The following is an 18,310-nucleotide window of genomic DNA, read 5'->3' as shown; positions in this document are numbered from 1 at the left end:
TCCTAAAGTCTTGGTGTTCCTGTCGCCACACCTCCAGGGGCCCAGGAGCATGTGTTTGCCTCTTCCCATCACTGCTGAGGTCTAGTATGTGTGTGGCACTGTGCTCGGCTCAAGGAGATGGCCATGGCCCTCGCCCACCTCCTCCCATAGGAGGCCTCCCTCTCCCAGCCCCCATCTCACTGGGACCCCGCCTTGGAATCTTCTTCCAAGGTCTACCAAGGTGCAATGCCTTGCACATCCAGGGAGAATGACTGGTTGCTTATCTTCTCTGGCTTTCCTGGTTCAAGACTCACCATGGCTGCAGATGGAAGTGTGTAGGAAACAATCTGCTATCTCCACCAAGCCATGGCTTCTGGAGGACTGGACACTTGGGAGGGAGCATTTTTGGCTTTCTCTTGAGTCCTCCAGAATAGCTGCCTTAAATCCTGTGAGCACCAAAGACTGTCATTTTACCTTCACATATAATGGAGGCTTCATAACCGTCCCATGTGGGTTACCCCTAAACTGCCCTTTTGGCCCCATATCTTCACAAGCAACCGAAGACCAGCTCATAACCTCTCAGCTCCATGCTGCTGCATTCCCCACAGAGACCCATGGGGCAAACACAGCCCCCTGGCCTTACTTCCCATGCCTGCTGGCCCACACAATCCATGCCACAAACTCAGCCACGGTGCTGTGGCTGCCATTCACAGGGAAGGAGGCACTGCTCGAGCGATCTGTGCACTTTTCCAGTGAAACCTATAAGCACTGGTGCTGCAATGACTGGAGGGGCATTCGCGATCTACCTGTGGAGCAGAAAATAACTAGAAGATCCTCAACTTAATGAGAGAGCGACACCGTCAAAGTCTCATTTTTAAAGAAATACTGTACATGCATGTTTTGTCTGTTTTTGTTGTAGGTCAGAACTTTAGAGTCAACAGTGCCTTTGGGATTAGACTGAATACGTTTTTCTCTCTGATTGGGATTGTTTTCTTGTCTCAGCCTTGGTAGAGACAACTCTGGTGCCTCTGGGAGTCACATAGGGGCTTCCCAGCGAGATCCCGTCACTCTGGCCTGAGAAACCAGGCTCTCTGAGGGACCTGGGAGATGCCATCACCATACACACATACATATAGATTTACTTCATTGAGATGAAATTCACACACAATAAAATTAACCATTAACCATTATTTATTTATTATTAGTTTTTGAGATGGAGTCTCACTCTGTCACCCAGACAGTGGCATGAACTCGGCTCACTGTAACCTCCAGTTCCTGGATTCAAGCGAGTCTCCTGCCTCAGTCTCCCTAGTAGCTGGGATTACAGGCGCCTGCAACCATACCTAGCTAAGTTTTGTATTTTTAGTAGACACGGAGTTTCACCATATTGGCCAGGCTGATCTCAAACTCGTGACCTCAGATGATTTGCCCGCCTTGGTTTCCTAAAGTGCTGGGATCACGGGTGTGCGCTACCGTGCCTGGCCACCATTAACCTTTTTACAGTGAACAATTCAGTGGCATTTATCAGGGTTGTGTAATCACCACCACTATGTCCAAAACTTTTCCATCATTTCAAAGGAAACTCTTTTAAGCCATTACTTCCTGTAATGCCCTCCCCCAGCCCGTGGGCAACCACCAGTCTGCTTTCTGTCCCTGGATTCCCCCATTGTGAACATTGCAAATAAATGAAATCATAGACTATGTGCCCTTTTGTGACCTCCACGAGGCCTGGGAATCTGCATTAAACAGCTTCCAGGTGATGCAGACGTTCCTGAGCCCTCTAAGCAGCAAGGTTCTCACCCAGATGCCTCCCTTCCTCTCCTCTACCAGGTGGATGTGATACAGAGGAGAGGAGGAGTTCACACCTTGCCCAAGTCACACAGCTGGTGTTGTGGGTGGAACTGTGTCTGCCCAAACTGCCTTGGGTTAAAATGTGTCTTTCACTGCATATGAATCATATACGACGTGGCCTTTTGTCCACTTAGCATAACGTCCTCAAGGTTTATCCGGCTCTGGCAGGTGTAGGGATAACCGTCTGCTGCATGGATACACGGCAACTTCTTTGTTCATCTGCTGGTGAACACTCAGGTTTTACCACCACAGGCTATCACGAATAGTGCTGCTACGCACACAGATTGTTGCTTTTCGCCCTGGCCCCGTGCCTCAACTGCACTGAATCGGGTTAAGTTCTGCCACAAGACAGCAAAGAGTTTAAGGGTCTTTTAGGTGACCCCAATTTACCCCACGCAATTACTGAACTCTGTTACTTGCTGGTTCAACTAATTCACAGATGAATTAATCAATGCTTACCCTTCAGGACTCATGTTTTCAAGGTGGGTAGAGGGATGCCTGCTCCAAGTGGGGCACTGTCTCTGTGGAGGCGCAGGGAGTAGGGAAAATGATACACAGATGAGACAAACCAGCCCCTGCACACTCCCAGCCTGGCTGAAGGCTGAGGCCAGGTACACAACATTCTAATGAGACGACTCACTACAGTCACAATGGCTACCACGTAACAAGTGCTGACATTTTCCTAGAACCACCACCATGCATTCGGGGTTATGACGAGTGACAAGACAGTGGAAAAGCCATCACTTTTGGAGGGCACTCCACAGGCCACGTCCTTTGCTAAGTAAGCACTTTGTATAAATACATTTTAAATCATCCCAGCCCCCCAGTGAGGTGAGTGGTATAAGTCCCATTTTACAGATGAGAACATTGAGGCTGAGAGAGGTAAGTCATGCAATTACTAAGAATCACACAGAATTGGGATCCAGGTCGAGCTCTGGATTCTGAGCACCTGACCATCATGCCACTCTGAGAGGCAAACCTGAGCACCTTCTCCACCTTGATCAATGCTGCTGCTGCCTTTAAACTGGAAAGTTGAGCCTTGCCTCCTCCGCTTCCCAGAAGCAGCTGCAGGCTGGTACAGCTGGGTGCCCAGTGGACAGCTGCCAGAAAAGCCAGCTCCTGGGGAGATGGGCAATTTGTTTGCAAGAGGGGAAAATGCCCAGGCACTCAGCCCCAAGTGCCCACAGGTGGTGGCCTCCTGTGGTCAATGCTGCTTCCAAGGGAACAGAGGGAACTCAGGCGGGCATCCTGCTCCACTATCACTACTGCATCGGCTGGTTGCCTAGGTAACCACATTCCTGGCTGGCAAGGAGACGAGCTGGCCTTGGTTGTGTCAGACTGCCAGCTGAGTACCACATCTTACCTGGCTCTTCAGGCCAGCTGCACCCTGGGCAAAATCCAACCATCATGCAGATGCTGTTTGAGCACATTTATAAAAAATTGTATGTAGCTGTTTTCCTCGCTGAGCTAGGAGCTGCTTGGGGGCAGGGATGATGCCTCATCTGTTCCTTCGATGTGTCTGCATGGTGACTGCAGCCACCCAGGGAAGGTGCTCTCAGTATTTGTTCCAGGGAGAACCGGCAGTGGAGAGAATGCTAATTGGCATTGACAGCTAACATGGGTTAGGTGCTGGTTTAGGCCAGGCTCTGCACCAAATCCTTTCACCCACCCTGTGATTCTTAAACATTGGCGTGCACATTAATTGCCTGGGGGTCCGGTTACCATGCAGATAGCTCAGCAGAGCTGGGCAAGGCCGGGGAATCTGCATTAAGTAGCTTCCGGGTAAGACGGATATTCCTGAGTCCTCTAAGCAGCAAGGTTCTCACCCACATGCCTCACTTCCTCTCCTCTATGAGGTGGACATGCTGCAGAGGAGAGAGGGACTTCATACTTTGCCCAGGTCACACAGTTGGTGGTGTGGCTTGAACTGTGTCTGCCCAAACCATAAATCCAAGACCTAACCCCTGGTATCTGTGACTATGACTTTCTTTGGAAATGGGGTCTTCGCAGATTTAATCAAGTTAAACGAGGATGTACTGGATTAGGAGGAGGCCCTAAATCCAATGACTGGCATCCTTATAAAAAAGCTGTGTGGACAGATACACACACACACACACACACACACACACACACACACACCAGAAAGACCTCCACGTATGGAGGCAGAGCCTGAATGTCAAGGTGCATCAACGATGGCTGGACACTATCAGAAGCTGGGTGGGGCAAGAAAAGGCCCTCCCCTAGAGTCTCAGAAGGACTGTGGCCCTGCTGACACCTTGATTTTGGACATCTGGCCCCAGAACTGTATGAGAACAAATTTCTGTTGTGTTAAGCAACCCAATTTATGGAAATTTGTCACAGCAGCTGCTGGAAGCCCACACAGCTGTAAGGAGCAAGCAAGGAACACCCCCAGGATGCCTGGTCCCAGTCACTGGGTCATCTTACTGCAGTGATGCGAGCTGAGCTGTCCAGTCCCCTCATGTCACAGAGGGCAGCAGGGCCCTCTGCAACTGTGGTTGACAAGGTATGAGCTGGGTTTGGAATTGGTTGGGTTTTCTTTCCCTGGGGTGTTGGGTGAACCTGATGTCCTATCCTGTTCTTGATCCATCGGGGGACAGAAATGCTGGCATTCACCTAAAGCCTGCCTCCAGCCCATGACCCCACTGCACAAGCCCTCGCCTTGCCCTGCGTCAGAAACAGCACACTTGGGCACCTGCATCATCAGTGAGGTCAGAAGGAGCCACTTGGGGACCCAGGAAGCTACAGGAGTTACTTCCAAGAGAATTCGGGCAAGGACGTCAGCATGGGGCTCGCACAGGGTCCCTGGCAAAGAAGAATCACAGGGGAGGACTCTGTCCCCAAGCTGTCCTCTCATATGGCTGCACATCCCGACACCAACAGCCACCATCACGCCAGCCCACAGCCCAGGGCTTCTTATATACTGGGCCTCATGCTGATGTGTGCCCCAAATGACCTGTCAGGGTTCTCAACCCTGGATACCCATTAAAACCACCCGAGAGGCTGAGAATTATGATAACCGAGTTCAACCCCAGGCCAACCCCATCAGACTGGTATTGGGGGTGGGCGGAACCTACATATCAGGACTTTTTTTGGGCACCGGTATATTTTAAAAAGTGTATTTGCACACGCATGCTCTTAGCAGCGTCATTCCCAACCGCCAAAAGCCGGAAGCAACCCTAGTCCCCCAGTGGATAAAGGGAAACATACAGTGTGGTCCACCCATTCAATGCAGTATTATCCTGCCTTAAAATGGAAGAAAATCCTGACACATGCCACACCATGAATGAACCTTGGGGACATTAGGCTGAGATAAGCCAGCCACAAAAGGCCAAATCTTGTGTGATTCCATGCATATGAGGTTCCTAGAGTAGATATATTCTTAGAGACAGAAAGCAGAATGGTGGATGCCAGGGGCAGGGGAGGGGGTAATAGGGACAGAGTTTCAATATGGGAAGAGGAGAAAGTTCTGGAGACGGATGGTGGTGACCGCAGCACAACAATGCGGATGAACCGCTGAACTGCCACCTAAACACGGTTCAAGTGATGCCTCGTGCTGTGCATATTTCACCGCACTACACAAGAGAACTTTCAGATCTCCAGCTGATCTGAACGTGGTGCAGCCAGGGGTCAACAGCTGTGACCCCCATTCTACAGCCTCGAAGACCGCAACACACAGAGGAAAAGGTCACCCGCTCCAGGTCTCAGCTGGCCCTGAGGGAATCAGGACTTGTGGTCAGATGCACTGCCTGGTCCTGAGCCGTGGTCCTTGAAGAGCCTGAACTGTACACACAGGAACAATCCTGGACTCACCCTCGGCATTTGGGAAAGGCTCTCTGGTCTTCACACGGCCCTAACCCCAGGGGAGGCTGTTTCTCCAGGAAACCTATCAGGTCCAGTGGAAAAACAGCCTGCAGGGTGGGCCAGATGTGGGGTGGCCTGGCCAAGTGTAGTTCCTCATGGACTAGAAGAGGTGCCCCTTCCAGAATTCTAAAACTCAACAAAGTCTGCCCACCCCTCCTGTCCACCTGGGTTCCCTCCTCCTGGGTTTCCTGTCCTCGTGGGTTCCCTGGCAGGAACACCCAGTTCAGCAGTTTTAAGTTAAGATTTTTAACATACTATAGAAAGGGGGAAAGGGGAGAAAACATTCTTGGGTGCAGGCAGAAGCCACGGGGTCTTCTCCAAGGACCAGGGAGACAGAGGAGAAGAGAGGGACAAGGGGAGGAGTGAGAGGTGACAGAGGGGAAAATAGGGAGCGTTGCCTCGGGCGTGTTATACTCTGGCAGTGATAAGGACATAGCCAGTTTCTCAGGGTTCCTTAATCAAATCTCAGGTACCGTCCCCTGGGAGAGTCCCGCGCAGGCAGGCATGGGCCGAGAGCTGTGGGATTTTCTCTAGCCCGTGCCTGTGCCAAGGCGCCCTGGGGGGAGGGCTGTGCTCAGAGACACGTTCACCAGGAGAGGGAAACTTCTGCCTGTTGCTCTTGTCAGCTCAGCTGGGGTCATGAGGTGACTGGTGGCCCCAAAGAAGATACATCCACATCAAACCCTGCCATCTATGAATGCAACATCCCAAGTTCGGGATCTTGAGATGGGTAGGTCATGCTGGATTATCTGGTGAGTCCTGAATACGTGTCCCCAGAAAGGACACGAAGGAGAGAGAGAGGAGGCGCAGGCCCGTGTGACCACAGAGGCAGAGACTGGAGCGAGGCCGCCACAAGCCCAGGGCTAGGGTTTGAGTGTTCGTATCCTCAAAAAATTCATTGTTGAAACCAAATCCCCAGTGTGGGCGTGTGAGGAGGTGATTAGGTCACAAGAGTGCAGCCCTCCCAAATGGGATCAGTGCTCTTATATAAGAGACTCGAGGGAGCTCCCTCGCCCCTTCCCCATGGGAGACACCCTCTGCGAAGCAGGAAGCGAGCCCTCACCCATCTACCTTGTTGGTGGACTTCCTGGCCTCCAGACTGTGAGAAATGAATTTCTGTTGCCTATAAGCCATTTAGTTTATAGGGTATTTTGTTACAGCACCCGAACAGGCCTAGACACCAAGGAATTCCTGGAGCCACCAAAATCTGGAAGAAGTGAGGCATGGAAGGAACCCCCCGGAACCCCCAGAGGGTGCGTGGCCCTGCAGAACTGGAGAGAGAAGTGAGCGCTGCTTCACGGGAACATTAGGACACTCACCCTGCTGGAAACACCATGGCAGGGAAATTCCAGGCTGCTTTGTCTGCTCTGGCCTTTGCCTCCACAGTGGCCCAGCCCCAGCTGCTACCAAATGCCATCAGCAGTGCCCTGGGTCCGAGAGGCTGCACAGTCTCCCACTCTGATCGCAGCTCTGCAGGGAGCCTGACAGCTCCCACCTCCATGCTCAGCACGCCAACACTTCCACCCTCACCACTCTTCGTTCACTCTTCGACCTGTGCACCAGCTGCCTCCCCACCAGCAGGCTCACTCCTGGGAGCTCGGAGGCTCAAGCAAGCCGTGTTTTTGCTCGAAGGTGTGTGCCTCACTGCAAAGAGTCGGGCACACCTACACTGGGATCTCTTTTCTGCTCCTCATGAGCTGTGCAGCCTTAGGCAAACTGCATCACCTCTGGAACCCTACCTTCCTCATCTGTAAAATGGGGATAATAGTAGCAATTGCCTGCTGGAGCTGTTGGGAGAATTAAATGTCACATTTGAGGCTTGATAAATAAAACCGATTGAGTTCAGTAGGACACTGACTGAAGACAGTTAATGTCTTAGAGAAAATAACAGTGACCAGCCGGGTATGGTGACTCGCACCAGTAATCCCAGTACTTTGGGAGGCCAAGGCAGCACTGAGGTCAGGAGTTCGAGACCAGCCTGGCCAACATGGTGAAACCCTGTCTCTACTTAAAATACAAAAATCGCTGGGCATGGTGACGTGTGCCTGTAATCCCAGCTACTTGGGAGGCTGAGGCAGGAGAATCGCTTAAACCCGGGACGCTGAGGTTGCAGTGAGCCGAGATCGTGCCATTGCACTCCAGCCTGGGTAACAAGAGGAAAACTGTTAAAAAAAAAAAAAGGTGACCAGAAACCCCTCTAAATGTCCAATCAATAGAGAAGTGCTTGACACCGTGGCCCCTGCAGCCTAACAGCACACAGCAGTTATAAGAAGGAAGGAGGGTTATAAAATCTGCCATGGATTCCATCTGCACAACACGCTGTCAAGTCCACAAGCAAATACGTGCACACATCTATGCTGACATGCACACATATGATCTAATTCGCAGGGCTTCAGGGATGTGGGCAGGGGACCAAGTCCGGCTGGCGACAGCTGTCTTCTTTGGAGAAGGAAGTGGCTTGGGGGAGGACCAAGGGGTAGGGCTCAGCTTTATCTGCAATGTTTCAAATTGTTGCAGGAAGCCATATTCATGCATTGTACATTTAATTAAAAAGAAATAAAGAAAAAAAATCTCCAAAGAGTTCAGAAATTGGAATCATGGTGGTGGTATTTTACCTTTCACAGAATTCTTAAATTGGTCAGAATCCCGTATTCTTTTTTTTTTTTCTTTTCAGACACAGTTTCACTCTGTCACCCAGGCTGGAATACAGTGGTGCAATCTTGGCTCATCGCAACCTCTGCCTCCTGGGTTCAAGCGATTCTCATGCCTCAGTCTTCTGAGTAGCTGGGATTACAGGCACGTGCCACCATGCCCAGCTAATTTTTGTATTATTAGTAGAGATGGGGTTTCACCATGTTGACCAGGCTGGTCTTGAACTCCTGACCTCAGGTGATCCACCTGCCTCAGTCTCCCAAACTGCTGGGATTACAGGTATGAGCCACCACAGCTGGCCAAAATCCCATATTCTTAAAGAGAACTAGAAGGCATCTGAGATCTTATTACTTCTGACTTTTCAGTGGTCTAGCAGGTTATCTGATTTTTGAAATAATGAATGTTCTTTGAAAAATTCAGAATCATACAGAGCACAGAGCTCTAGCATGGCGAGCTCATGGCCTGCCCACTTGTATCATGGTGTATGTGTGTGCACACACACGCGTGCGTGTGCACACACACACACAGCCCAATGTAAAACTGCACATAAGTTTTGGCTGCATCATGGATGCTGGCTTTCTCCCTTTTAACCTCACCTCTGCCCTCCCTCCTGCCACCCTGAATCCATGCTAACACCATGATACTGTAAACTCCAAAAATTTGAGACCAAGTTATATATTGGGGTACAGAAACCATTTTCCTAAGGGCCAGAGAATAATAGTCTAGGCTCTGCAGGTCATACCATCTCTGTTGTCGCCAGCATAACGCCATCGAGGAATGGCCAGACCTGTGTCTGCCTCCCCCAAATGGGCAGAGCTGTCCCCCCAACCCCCAAAACCCCTTATTTATCAAAATAGGCATTGAGCCAGATACTTTGCAGACCCTCGACATCTAACATTTCATCTCTTTCTCCATAGTCACGTGTAATCAAACACACATACATATGACACATTTGTCTGGGAACAGACTTTCAGTGGCAAAAACCAAAATGGCTTTTGCAGCAATCCAATACAGACAGGATTTCGGGGTCCTTGTTTCATTTTACACAAACGGCAGTGCGCTATACTACGTCTGCACCCGGCTGTTCTCTCCCAACACCTGGTGGGTGTTACTGCAGATCAATTCATAACCATTTCCCAGTCTGTGTGCTTTTCTAAGCCCCCTCCAGGGTCACCAGGCAGAGGCAGGATATACCTTTAAAAAATTAAAAAGGGCCGGGCGGATGGCTCACGCCTGTAATCCCAGCACTTTGGGAGGCCCAAGCAGGTGGATCATGAAGTCAAGAGATTGAGGCCATCCTGGCCAACATGGTGAAATCCCGTCTTAATCAATCAATCAATCAATCAGTCAATAGCTGGGTGTGGTGGTACACACTAGTAATCCCAGCTACTCGGGAAGCTGAGGCAGGAGAATCGCTTGAACTAGGGAGGTTTCAATGAGCCAAGACTGCACCATTGCAATCCAGCCTGGCGACAGAGCGAGACTCCTTCTCAAAAAAAAAAAAAAAATGAAATGAAATGAAATGAAGCCAACATAAATGCTTCCCCCTGACTCTGCCCTGTGTGCCAATCCTCCCGAGGGTCTTTCTGGCAGGGCGGCCAGCTTGGCCTCCTGAACCTCAGCAATCAGCCCTCCCCTCTTGACCAAGGCCACCCAGAATCAAAGAGCTCTCTGCACCTAACATTAAAGACTACAGAGTGGGGGTGGGGAGCACCTCTTATTAATCATTAACATAAGATGGCATTTTCAGAGCATTTCAGGAAACACCCCCTGATTAATTGCAACCCACCAAATAAATAAATGCAAATACTGTACCAGAGCCTGCTCCTCCTCTGTGGTATGGGAGGCGGGCAGCCCCAGGAACTTTCTAGCCCTTTTGAAATACAGTGACGGACACCACAGGCTCTGTTTCCTTTGGGCCTGATAAAGGGAACTCTCTCTATCCCAAATAAGGATTTCCCTGGCTGGGCCTCCAGATGAGATGGTAGCATCTCAACAGGGGCCCCCGTTGTTTATTTTACTAAGAACTTTATCTAGTGCCTGCAGCACTTCAAAGGACATCTGATCTGTTCATGGCTTTGTCTGGAAGCCTCCATCCTTCCCAGCTGCCTCCTCTGGGTGGGAGTCACCGGTGCCTACTACAAAGGGCTTTAATTTATGAGAATCCTGGAGAAGGATGCTGTTCTTTCATAAATTAATGTTCAGTTAGTCTCTCATGTGAGTTTCAAGCCAGGTAATGCTGTTGTGCTAGAATATCGGAGAAGGTGTATTTCTGCCTTCCCCCGGGAGGGGCCTTCTCAGATGCTTGCTGGAAGGACTCTACTTGTCCAGAGAAGCCCAGTGTCCCAGGAGGGTGAGTTCGATGATGTTCAACACAGTGAATTCTAAGTGAACCGCACAAACGGAGGGGTCTGGCAGAGTAACCCAAAAGCTATGGACACATTTAGTCACCTGTGCTTAATCTCAGGCTGTGAGAAACCCAGTAAGAGGGTGAAATGGTTACAGGAGGCTGCGGGGCCTGGGTTTGAGTTCTGGCTTGGATGCGTGAGAAGGGTTCATCTGAGAGTCAGACTCATGTTCGTACAATGGAGATATAAAGCCCAGGGATCGTGCAACCTAAAGAGGATAATGAAGATAAAGTAGATGGAAAACAGCAGGCACTCAACAGAAGTTCGTGTTGCTTTCCCCTTTCTTCACACTACTGCCGTGGTTCTCAAACTCCGAGGGCATCACAGTCACCCAGAAGGTGTGTTAAAATAGTTTGCTGCTCTCGGCCTGCCAATTGAGAGTTTGTGAAACTGAAGCCTGGCATTTCTAGTGAGTTGACAGGTGATCTGGTCTCTGGACCCCACTCTGAAAACCGATGAGCTACTGGTTCAAAATCCCCAGATCTGCAGTGGCCAGGAGGCCTGGGATGGGGTGAGGACCCTCTCGGATGGAAGATTGGTTGGAGACTTTAACAAAAGCCTCAAAAGTCAACAGACATGACGAATGGTCTGCTGGAGCCTGTTCCTGCCCCAGCTGGTGCCGAGCTGGCCTCTGACCTCCGGGTTGTGCTTTCCAAGGTCCTCATGCTCCTGGACAGAGGTCAGGTTCAGCCCAGTCTTCCAAAGGGAATGGTCCAAGCATGCGCCAGCCCCCCTGGAAACAAACCACCCAAGCCTTCTGCCACCATGTGCCAGCAGGCTCCATTAGGAATGGCCTGAGGTTCTCCGAAAAAGGGTCTCTGTCTCTTTCAAAGCTGTCTGCAAAAGAGTCTGTTGGTTCTGAGAGTGCAACGGGGTGCTCCGGGGAGCAGAATATGGGCAACAGCCCCAGACCTCTGGTCATTCTGGCATCATCTCCCAGTCAGTTAGCCTCTCTCCCAAACACCTTCCCTTCCAGAGTGTTCGCTGGCTGCCCCGCTGGGTATTTTCCAATCATCTCTCGGTGAAGCAAGGGCCTAATTCCTCTGTGGGGACAGGCACTGCTCTTTTTAGAGTCTCTGTTTGGCCTCATCTCCAAGCCAACGGGGCAGCAGGTGGAGGCCTCGGAGGCTAGCACAAGAACAGCAGGCCACATCCCTCTTCCAGGCTGGACACCTGGCCATGGTGTGCCCCAAGGGCGGATTAGCACCCCAATGTGGGGGCCTCCACTGCCCACCATGGGCTGTAAGAGACTCACTGCGGACACTTGCAGAACAAAAGATCTTGCTCATCAGACACTGCCTCCCATTTAGGTTTTAAAAACTTGTCTTTAAAGGGCGAGAAAAAGAAAAACATAAAATTCTGCCTTAAAGGGCAAAAAACAAGTTCACCCACAAACCGTTTACATGAAAAACTTCCTTGTATGGTGGTTGGGTGACTCATCAGCCTAATCAAAGCCTGTGCTGGATGACACACGAACGCTCGGGTCCCCCCTCTTTTGTCCCTCCTTCTTTGTCCATAAGAAACGATGACAACCCACAAACGCCACTTTTTCCTTGGAAGTTTGGGAAGCCACTGTAATGCGTCATTTCTGAGACTCAGGAAAGACCTGTCCACAGAAGGTGGGGGGTGTCTTGGATGTCCCAAAGCCCAAAGCTGGCCCTTATGCAGAGCTGAGGAAGCCCTGGCCAGGGACAGGAGAGTGCAAGGGAAGGCCCAGTGACCCAGGCACATAGTGCAACCCAGGCACCTCCACTTCCCAGATCTGCAGCAAGGGCAGGTCACTCGACCCTGGTCCCTGGGGTGTGGTTATGAGCTTCTGGGTTGGAGGGCAGTGAGGCCTGGGCAGCAAAGCACCTTGTACGGACTCTGGCCTGTGGATAGCAGATGCTCAATAAACATCTCCCTCTCGTCAGAAACTTAAGTCTCCCCGTGTGCATGACAGCATTTTCCTGAAGGTTCTAAAGTTCCATCCACCTTAAACTCTGTCTGAAGGGAAGACTATGTATGACACTAGAAAAGCAAATGGCATGGACTTGTGGGCTACAGCAGAGACACTGGGGTGATGTATATTAAGAAGCAAGGAATGGACCGGTGTGGATGATAAAATCTGTGTGGTATTTACAAAGGAATATTCGTAAGCACTTTCTGGGATGCCCCGTGTGGCTAACAGCGACTGCCTATGGGAAAACAGACTTGAAGGAGTGGGACCAACCTTTCATTTACATCTTTCTATACTTTCAGGACTACCACCTGTAAAGATGCATTTTATTTTTCTTAAATGTTCACACAGGATATGGGGCAGGACAAGGAGCTGGCTGGAAAGGGTCGCGAGGAGATTTTCTGGGTGATGGAGGTGTAGCTGGTGGTTACTCAGGTGAGTACAACAGTCAAAACTCCCTCCCACGAAGCAGTTAGGACATGTGCCTTCTGTTACATGTAGATAATAGCTTGACTTTTAAAAATTCAAAAGAGGTTAAGAGAGATTTATGGGTAGTGGGGATTTTCTTAGTTTTCTTTGTCCTTTTCAGTATTAAAAAAGCTTAATACATGCCAGTTTTTTTTTTTGTTTTTTTTTTTTGGGACAGTTTTGCTCTTGTTGCCCAGGCTGGAGTACAATGGCATGATCTCAGCTCACTGCAACCTCCGTTCCTGGGTTCAAGTGATTCTCCTGCCTCAGCCTGTCGAACAGCTGGGATTACAGACATGCGTCACCACGCCAGGCTAATTTTGTATTTTTAGTAGAGACGGGGTTTCTCTATGTTGGTCAGGCTGGTCACAAACACCCAACCTCAGGTGATCTGCCTGCCTCAGCCTCCCAAAGGGCTGGGATTACAGGCGTGAGCCACGCGCCCAGCTAATCCATGTCAGTTTTTAAATGCTCTGTGTCTTAGGGCTCTTGTGCACTGCTGGTGTAAGTATACAATGGTGCAGTCCCTTTGCAAAACTGCAGGGCAGCATCAACAAATGACAAGAATGACAACTCAGCTCCCAAGCATGCACTCAACAGCACCGTGGACACACGTTCACCAGAAGAGTACACTGGAGTGTTTACAATGGTTCTATCCCTAACAGCCCCAAACCGGAAAGACCTACCCACAGAAGGAACAAGCTAATAGAGTCTCATCATACAACAGAACACCACCCAGCAAAGTGGACGGACAAATTATTGCTACACACAACATAAATAAATTATAGAAAGCCACTCAAAAAGAGTTCAGAGTGTTTGAGTCCATGCAGATAAAGTTCAGGTAGATGCAAAGCTGATCTATGCTGCTGGGAGCCAGGATAGCAGTGGCTGCGCGTGCTGGGGAGGAGGGGCTGAGATGAATGGTAACTCTTTGGCTGCTGGGAGCCAGGATAGCAGTGGCTGCGCCTGGTGGGGAGGAGAGGCTGAGATGAATGGTAACTCTTTGGTTTGTAAACTTTTTTTTTTTTTTTTTGAGACAGAGTCTTGCTCTGTTGCCCAGGCTGGAGGGCAGTGGTGCAGTCTTGGCTCACTGCAACCTCCCTCTTCCAGGTCTAAGCGATTCTCCTGCCTCAGCCTCCAGAGTAGCTGGGACTACAGGCACACACCACCATGCCTGCCTCATTTTTTCTATTTTAGTAGAGATGGGGTTTCACCGTGTTGCCCAGGCTGGTCTCAAACTAACTCCCGAGCTCAGACAATCCGCCTGCCTCAGCCTCCCAAAATGCTAGGATTATAGGCATGAGCCACCATGCCTGGCCTGATTTGTACACTTTTCTAGGTTTACTTTATCCTTCAATGAAAAGTTTATTTCGAAAACCACCTGTGTCTCTTCCAAAGCAGCTCTAGCTGGGGAAAATGGAGGATCTGTGGGCTCCAATGGAAGAGGCTGAAAGGCCCATCCTCCTCCTGTTCACTGGGTTCAATTCCCAGTCCGGCCTGTCTCTAGCTGTGTGACCCTGGACATGCCCCTCTGCTTTTTTGTTCCTCCTTTAAGACAGGCCTAATCAAATCTTGAGAAGATTTCATAAGATAATATACAGAGAAGCCCCCAGCACAGCTCCTGACCTAGCAGGTGCCTAATAATTGTTTTTCTCTCCCTCTGCTGTAATGAAAGCCCATGAGAGCATGTGCTCTCCTTCCCAAGGCTCCCGGCCCTCTGCCACTTGTTAGTTTCAATCCCTGAAGCTGCCCTTACTAGTTATGGGGTCCCTGATGACCCACCGTGGGGCTTGGGCTGTGGCTGGGAGACACTGGAGACTGTGACCCTTGCGGGGGCATGGCAGCCTGGCCCCAAAAGGTTCCCCTACTTGGGCTGAACATGTGCACAGAGGCTGCCGGGCTGGAGCCTCTTCCGTAGGGGCCTTGAGGGCCTTTGCTTGGTCACCAGCTGCACTTCCCGCTGTGGGTCCCTGCTGCAGTCTTGGAGTGGGCTGGGCCCCCTGCCTCTGGGGAAAGCCGCTCCTTTCACAGTTTTCCACTGAATCGCTTTGATCCCCTCTTAAGAGGTCACAAAGCCGTCTCTGACTGAGTGCCAGAAATTAATCTCGATGGAATTCCTGCCTTTTCAACCTGGATGAAGCAGGCAGGTGGCCAGGCCTGGAAGAAGACCAAGGCTGACTCCCAGCCATCCTTGCCCCCTCCCCTGTTGTGCCTTCCTTCTCAGAGGGCAGGACCCTTGGAGAATGGACCCACGGTGCCTCCTGGAAGCTCCACAGAGGCTTCCATGAGAAAGCCCCATGGAGACACAGCCAGAGCCAATGGCACTGACTCAGCCTCTAGCAGCACTTGTGCCAAAGGCCTGGGCAGTCACTCACGTAGGATGGGGGGATACTATTGCTACCTCTGTCAACTGGGTGGCCCTACAGGGGCTGTGTTGAGAAGAGCTCTGCCTCAGGGCAAAGCATGTGGTGGCTGACGAGCGATGCCCGCCCTGGGCTCCTGAGTCTGTGTCCCGCGTGCCACACATGTGCCCCCGCCTCCTGAAGCCACGTCTCCTAGCACGCTCTGGCACCACGAGCCTGTTTGCCTCTGTGCACTTGGTCATCAGAGAGGAAGAAGGAATGTTCTGAGTGGGTAGCACGTGGCGGGTGCTATTCTAAATACCCAAGAGCTATGAACCCATTCAATCCTCACAAGAACCCAGCGAACTTGGTCTCATTTCACTCAAGAGGCCCAGAGAGGAAAGTGACTAGTCCAGGGTCACACGGCCAGTAGGTGTCGGATCAGGGTTGGAACCTGGGCAGTCTGGCCCCGAAGTGTTGCCAAAAGTATTATTCTGGGAGCAGATAGGTAATATGTGGTGAGTGCCACCAAATAATACCCCTCCTCTCTGGCCCAGCAACCACTTCTAGAAATCTGCCCTAAAAAAGTAGTTCAAAAAAAGTGACAGCTGAGATACAGATGGTCACGGCTGCATGATCTGTAATTGAGGGAAGCTGGGAACCACCCAAACGGCCACTCCACCATAGCGGAGCTCTCTGGTAAATGGCACCTGGCCTCTTCACGGACAATTATGGAGCCATCAGGAAGCCTCCCTTGGGAGCAGTAGCACCGCACCGGGATGTCTGATCTGCCATGCCTTGGCGAGGCTCACAGGACTGTCCATGTGCCCGGTCACAGCTGCCAAAATGGCTGGTGAAGATGGACAAAGCCTGGGAGGGGAACTGCAAGGTCAGAACTGGCAGGGGAGGGGGGCGTTGACCTTGATGTGATTGTAAAACGGTAGAAAAGGAGACAGAGAGGAAGGTGGCCAAGATGGGGTTATATGGGCAACATGGAGGTAGGGTGGGTACAAGGGCAACGTCCTCCCTCAAGACCAGGGATGAGCTGGGCTGGAGGGGACAGGCCCAGCCAGGAGCCACCTAGGACAGTGCCGGGTCTGGAGTGAGGGAGTCAGGGGCAAGGCCGGATCTGGACTTCCAAGCCTTGAGTTTAGAGTAGGGGACACAGCGGCCAGCATGTCTGGGGAAGATGAGGATGCGGTCAGTCCGGAGTGTGACATCTGGCCTGGGAGAGGTGGTCTGACAGCAGCTGTGCTGAGATGTCCAAGACCGGATGAGGCGATCAGCCCTTCTGCATGAGAAACAGGGGCCTGCCCAGTCAGAGGTCAGTTCACATAATCTTGTTTTGGTTTCTCTTTTTGAGGCACAGTTTCACTCTGTCACCCAGGCTGGAGTGCAATGGTGCCATCTTGGCTCACTGCAACCTCAGCCTCCCAGGTCCATGCGATTCTCATCCTTCAGCCTCCTGAGTAGCTGGAACTACAGGCGCACATCACCAAGCTAGCTAATTCTTATATTATTAATAGAGACAGGGTTTTGCCATGTTGGCCAGGCTGGTCTTGAACTCCTCACCTCAAGTGATCTGCCTGCCTCTGCCTCCCAAAGTGCTGGGATTACAGGCATGAGCCACCTCGTCCAGCCAATTCACATAGTCCTAATGGTGATGGGAGACTTTGGGGAAAATGAAAAGCTCTCCTGCAGGCCTCAGGCAACAGAAATACCCAGGCTCTACCCAGATGTGCCAGGAGAACAGGCAGGAGCCAAGGCACTGCTCACAAGTGCACAGGCAGTGTGGAAAGTGTCTGGGGTGAGTGTGTCTGCTCCATGCTCGCAGGCATGCACGTGCAGTTGGGAGCCGCACTCCCAATGGCTAAAGTCCCAGGTTCTGGACTCACTCAGACTTGGGTTCAAATCCCAGCTAAGCCATTTCATAGCTGTGTGACCTTGAGCAAGTGACTAACCTCAGCCTCAGTTTCCACATCTGTAAAATGGGAGAACAGGAAGAACAGACACCTCCTCAGTCAGAGCTGTGAAGATTCGCAGAGGTGAGCAAGTGAGGCACTGGCACATGATTGGCACAGGAATAAGTGCCCATTGTGGCTCGAGGACCATCTGCTGCCTTATGCTGAGGCCTGGGGATGCAACTGGGGGCTCAGCTTGGGCTGGATGAAGATTCAGGAACGTGAGCTTGGGAAGGGATCTGCAGTCTGGAGAAGAGAGTGCCTGAGGCTGCAGCTCTGGGACACTAGGAATGGCTCTTTCCCACGGAGGCTCCGATGACCAGGAGGCGACCCGGGGGAGGAAGGTCAAAGCCAGGATGGCAGCCCCCACTGGAGGCCCTGTCTGAAGCCTCAGGCTCTCCCCTTTCCTAGGGATTCCCTCTCTAGCATGGCCCTCAGTGAGGGGCCATGGGAGGCATCAGCTCAAGGACACTGTGTCATTCTGACCTGGTCCCCTGGGCCTTTCCCCGGCATGGGGATGAGAGTGAGGGATCCTGCTCTCCTGAGAGAGCATCAGGTTGGGAGGAGAGGAACCACGCCCTGCCCTCAGCTTCTGGCCACATGGGCTTCGCCTCTCTGAGACCCAGGCACTTTGCCTTGATGCTGGGGACTCTGAGAGTGGCGGTTCCCAGCACTGGCTCCAAACACAGAACATGGAACAGACTCATTCTCAAGGTGCCGCAGCCACTTGGGAGGTAGAAGCGAGACCATGACCCTCGCTGGAAGGCAGCTGGCTTTGGCACCATCCTTTATCCCCAACCTTTATCCCCTCAAACAAGAGTCCCCTCC

The 18,310-nt window shown here is 51.4% G+C and overlaps 1 protein-coding gene across 1 annotated transcript in view; it reads right to left on the bottom strand.

Moving 5' to 3' along the window:
• Window positions 1–18,310, bottom strand: part of CMIP (c-Maf inducing protein) — a 252,584-nt gene that overhangs the window by 62,735 nt on the left and 171,539 nt on the right. The window lies entirely within an intron of this gene.

The sequence above is a fragment of the Callithrix jacchus genome, chromosome 20 (assembly GCF_049354715.1).
Source record: "Callithrix jacchus isolate 240 chromosome 20, calJac240_pri, whole genome shotgun sequence".
Taxonomy (NCBI): Eukaryota; Metazoa; Chordata; class Mammalia; order Primates; family Cebidae; genus Callithrix; species Callithrix jacchus.
The sequence above is the reverse complement of the archived record's forward strand: the minus strand, read 5'-3'. Positions and strand labels throughout refer to the sequence as shown.